Below are 5,663 nucleotides of genomic sequence, written 5' to 3' on the forward strand. Positions count from 1 at the left end.
GCCCTGGCCGGTGTGGCTCAGTGGATAGAGTGTCGGCCTGCGGGTCCTGGGTTCGGTTCTGGTCAAGGGCATGTATGTACCTTCTTGGTTGCGGGCACATCCCCAGTGGGGAGTATGCAGGAGGCAGCTGATCGATGTTTCTCTCTCATCAATGTTTCTAGCTCTCTGTCCCTCTCCCTTCCTCTCTGTAAAAAATCAATAAAATATATTTTAAAAAAATCAATAAAATATATTTTTAAATAAAAAAATGGGGGAAGATCCTAAATTCTGAGAGGAAATAAATTGAAGCATCAAGAAAGAAAAAAAAAAGACGCAGACACAGGGACAGCAGGGTGGCGAGGATTCTTTGGGCTGCAGTACACTTCTGGCATCGCCCTAAAGACGGGGAGGAAGCAGGGCCTGCGCTGTCAATCAGCGGGTCGCTGAAACCGGTTTGGCTCAGTGGATAGAGCCTCGGCCTGCGGACTGAGGGGTCCCAGGTTTGATTCCGGTCAAGGGCATGTATCTGGGTTGCGGGCACATCCCCAGTAGGGAGTGTGCAGGAGGTGGCTGATCGATGTTTCTAACTATCTCTCTCCCTTCCTCTCTGTGAAAAATCAATAAAATAAAAAATAAAAAATCAGGTTGGACGCTGGGAGGTGCGAGCAGGAGTCGGGGTGCAAGCAGGAGGGGGTGCAAGCAGAAGTGAGGGTGCAAGCAGGAGGAGGGCTCGCTAGTATTGGGGGGAGCAGACCCCATCCGACCTTGATGCCCACTTTCTGCCTGGTGCCTGAGCCTGGGTCCTGGGTCCCAGGTAGAAGGTGGAGGTAGCCTGATTGGATGCCCCTTACGCCCCCTCCTCCTGCCCCAGGACGAGTCCTGACAAATAAATGGAGTCATATGGACCTGAACGACTGCCCCAGAGCTCGGAAAAGGGGCTGGGTAGGGGTGGGTGAGATGGGTCCTACCTCTGCAGGGGGCGTGAGCTACCAGACCCCAAAGGCCCGAAGCCACAAGGGCAGAGTCTGTGGGAAGGGCTGTCTGGGCACAGGGAGCAGCCTAGGTCTCTCCTGTTTCTTTCCTGCATGAACCAGGCCCACCCCATGGTGTGCGGCAGTGGGGCCGGCCCGACCTCATGCTCTACCCTTGGGGGCTGGAGGGAGCGGGAGGACCTGGACCTCAGGTCTAAAGATCCCCCAGAACCTCAGCACGCCTCAGCCTCATGTCGTGGAGGGGAAGGGGACTATGCCAGGCAGGGGCTTACCCCTCCTCCCCCTGCAGCCTTTCCTGACCTGAGGAAGCTCATTAAAACTCAAGTCCAGCCCTAGCCAGTGTGGCTCAGTGGATAGACCGTCGGCCTTCGGACTGAAGGGTCCCAGGTTCGATTCCGACAGGGGGCACCTGCCCGGGGTTGTGAGCTCCATCCCCAGTGGCGTGCAGAAGGCAGCCAATCAATGATTCTCTCTCATCATTGATCTGTCTGTCTCTCCCTCTCCCTTCCTGCTGGGGTCCAATCCCAGCCGGTCCAGGGGTCCCGAAAGGTGTGGACGGAGTCGGCGAAGAAGGAATGACACAGAGACAGCCACAATCTCCAGCCAAGTTCTGTGTCCATGTTCTCTTGCTAGGTTCTCCAGCCAGGTTCAGGCACCAGGTTCTAGTCATGTTCTCTCGCTAGGTTCTGTCTCTAGGTTCTGTGTCTCGGTTCTGTGTGTAGGTTCTGTGTCTTGTTGTCTTGTTACATCTGTATTTATACCAGTTGATTCCACTCCTATCAATCTCTATTCCAAAGGTTAGGGCGTTTCTTATCATTCCAGGGAGCAAAAATTATGTAGCTTAAGCGTGATTGTTCGTAGTTAAAGAGATTAATTACCCGCCTGGCACTTAGTGAAGGGGTTTTATTCCCTCCCTAACTTCAGGGGAAATCCCTACCTGGGGAAACAACCTTTCTCGGAGAGGTGACCTTGGTTAAAACACATAGTGCCAAGAAGGTGAGCAAACATATTAAGAACAGTATGCCATATATGCCAGGTCCCCTGAAACAGCAAGGAGGGACCGGCTCCCGGCACCTTCCTCTCAGAAATCAATAGAAATATATTAAAAATGAATAAATAAATTTAAAACCACAACACTCAAGTCTAGCCTGGCCAGCGTGGCTCAGAGGCTGAGCATCCACCTATGAACCAGGAGGTCACAGTTTGATTCCCGGTCAGGACACATGCCCAGGTCTCAGGCTCGATCCCCAGTGGTGGCTTGAAGGAGGCAGCTGATCAATGGTTTTCTCTCTGATCATTGATGTTTCTATCTCCCTCTCCCTTCCTCTCCAAAATCAGTAAAAAAAAATATATCTTTAAAATATATATTTTTGTAAATAGATAAATAATAAAACTCGTTCCTAATGGCTCCATTGTCCTCGCTCAGAAAGTGGCCCCTCACCGTGGCCTGCCTCGTCCCCTGTGTCTGCTCCGTTCAGCCTCAGCCACCCCTCTCCTGCTGTGCCCACCCCCAGGCTGGCCTGCGCAGTCCCCTCTCACACTGCTCACCTGCCACCACCTCCCTCGGGGGCCCTCCCTGGTCTCGAGTTTCCCCCCCATCCTCTGTCACGCGGCCTCTGTGAACGCTGCCCTTCACTTGGACAGACAGCCGCTGCCTCTCCCACCTAAACAGGAATGGAGGTGCCCACGGCTGCATCGGCCTGTCCCAGACCCGACTCCAGTGGATCTAATGCATCGGGAGTCATGTCCTGGAGGGGGCACAGTTCTAAAGATGCCCCCTCCAGGGTTCCCTCCGGAACCCCCACAAAACGGCCGCTGTCACTGAGGTTGTGAGTCAGCTGACCTCACCGTACGGAGACGATCCCGGGATGTGAGGGTCGACCCAGGGCCCTTAGAGCGGCGGTCGGCAAACTCATTAGTCAACAGAGCCAAATATCAACAGTACGATGATTGAAATTTCTTTGGAGAGCCAAATTTTTTAAATTTAAACTATACAGGTAGGTACATTCTTTATATATATATATATTATATATATATTGATTTCTTACAGAGAGGAAGGGAGAGGGATAGAGAGCCAGAAACATCCATGAGAGAGAAACATGGATCAGCCGCCTCCTGCACGCCCCCCACCGGGGATGTGCCCGCAACTAAGGCACATGCCCCAATCGGAATCGAACCCGGGACCCCTGAGTCCGCAGGCCGAAGCTTTATCCACTGAGCTAAACCAGTTCTGACGGTACATTCTTATTAACTTAATGAGGGGACTCCTCAGGCTTAGGAAGAGCCACACTCAAGGGGCCAAAGAGCCGCATGTGGCTCGTGAACCGCGGTTTGCCGACCACAACAGAGAAGGAACAGGAGAGACACTTGAATTAGGACTCTGGGGCCTTTGAAGGCGGGAGGGGCCATGTAACAGGGAATATAGGGGTGAGTGTGGGGTCGAGAATTTGAGAAGAGCTGAAGAACAGCAAGAATCCCTGACCGGTGTGGCTCAGTGGATAGAGCCTCGGCCTGTGGACTGAAGGGTCCCGGGTTTGATTCCAACCAAGGGCATGTACCTTGGTTGTGGGCACATCCCCAGTGAGGGGTGTGCAGGAGGTGGCTGATCAATGTTTCTCTCTCATGATGTTTCTGTCTATCTGTTTCCCTTCCTCTCTATAAAAAAAATCAATAAAATATGTTAAAAAAAAAAAAAAGAAAGAACAGCAAGAAAACAGGGACCTGCTCGCCCTCTCTCCCCTCCCCCAACACTTCACCATGAGCTTCCTCACTCTCAAGCTCCAAGGGCCCTTCCTTTGCCTCCATCACTTGTTTCCTAAGCCCATGTCTTCCGGAAATTACTTTAAAAAAATACATATTTTTATTGATTTCCAAGAAGAAGGGAGAGGGAGAGAGCGATAGAAACATCACCAATGAGAGTGAATCCTGGATCAGCTGCCTCCTGCAAGCCCCCTGACTGGGGATGGAGCCCACAACCCCAGAATGTGCCCTTGACCAGAATCGAACCCGGGACCCTTCAGTCTGCAGGCCGACGCCGCTCTATCCACTGAGCCACACCAGCTAAGGCTAGAATTTACTTTTTCTACCTCTGTAATTTACCCAATAAATGTGCTGTTACAAAGAAGGACAAGGACAAGGACAGGGACAAGGAGAAGAAGCCGCCCTGGCCAGTGTGGCTCAATGGATAGAGAATCAGCCTGCGGACAAAAGAGTCCCGGGTTTGATTCTGGTCAAGGGCACGTACCTTGGTTGCAGGCTCCTGACCAGGGCGTGTGCAGGAGGCAACCAATCTGTGTGTTTCTCTCATATCAATATTTCTCTCTGCCTTTCCCTCTCTCTTTCACTCTCTTGAAAAGATCAATGGCCGTAGCCAGTTTGGCTCAGTGGATAGAGCATTTGGCCTGTGGACCCACACAAACTAACAACATCCATCGGCCTGTGGTCTGAATGGTCCCGGGTTTGATTCCAGCTGGGGTCACATACCTGGGTTTCGGGCTCATCCCTGGTAGAGGCCATTCAGGAGGCAGCCGATCCATGATTCTCTCTCATCACTGATGTCTCTCTCCCTTCCTCTCTGAAGCTAATAAAAATATATTTAAAAAGGAAAAGAAAAAAAGAGAGAAAACAGGGGCTCAGTCTCACAACCGCAGGGACCTGGATTCCTCCTGCCGCCCACCTGGATGAGCTGGGAAGCGGATTTCTCCCCAGAGCTCCCGGGAGAGCCTGGGCCGGCCCACCCTTGGGCGCAGCCTTTGTGAGACCGAGCAAGGCCGCAGCCTGGGGTTCTGGCCGCAGCGAGCAGGCGGGTGCAGGCGGGTGCAGGCGGGTGCTGTTCGAAGATATGGAGTCCCTGGTCCTTGGTTAGGAAGCAGCAGGCCTGGCTGGCGTGGCTCCGTTGACTGGACTTGTCCCAGGCACAGAGGTGTCCAGGCTGCGTGGTCGGGGCACCTCCTGGGTTTCCGGCTCAGTCCCCAGTAGGGGGCGTGCAGGACGCAGCTGATGTTTCTCTCTCTTTCACTGCCCCTTCCTCTCCCTAAAATCAAATACAGAAATTCCGGACCTGCACTCGGTAAGCGTCTGACCAAGGCCACTGTTTCCATCGAACCAATACCTCCCATTGCCTCCCTCAGGCCAGACGTCTCCTTTCTGCCTACCAGCGTGTGTCAGGCACCTCCACCGTCTCGTTCTCCCATCCTACGAGGTCCGACGTGCAGGGGGGATTGGGGGTCAGAGGGGAACCAACTGTCCAGACATACAGGCTGGAACAGCATCAGGGCAGGTGGAAAGGAATGCGTGAGGACGCTGAGGAGGGAGGGTGCAGAACAAGAGGGAAAACCCCCACACCCCGACTCCGCTCAGGCCTTGGGAAAACATGTTTTGCTTTTCTCTCCAAAGGCCTTTGTCACCATGGTTATGGGGCATTTGGGGGAATAGTGCAGCCCAGGGCACAGGGTTATGGTTATTTATTTTTTCCCCCCAAATTATAAGAGGAAGTTCAGCACTCGCTGGTTTGGCACCGTGAATAGCGTGTCGGTCTGCGGACTGAAGGGTCCCGGGTTTGATTCCGGTCAAGGGCACAGGCCCAGGTTGTGGGCTTGATTCCCAGTGTGGGGCGTGCAGGAGGCGGCCGATCAATGATTCTCTCTCATCATTGATGCTTCTCTCACCCTCTTCCTCTCTGAAATAAAAAGA

This window comes from Myotis davidii, unplaced genomic scaffold (assembly GCF_000327345.1).
Source record: "Myotis davidii unplaced genomic scaffold, ASM32734v1 scaffold936, whole genome shotgun sequence".
Lineage (NCBI taxonomy): Eukaryota > Metazoa > Chordata > Mammalia > Chiroptera > Vespertilionidae > Myotis > Myotis davidii.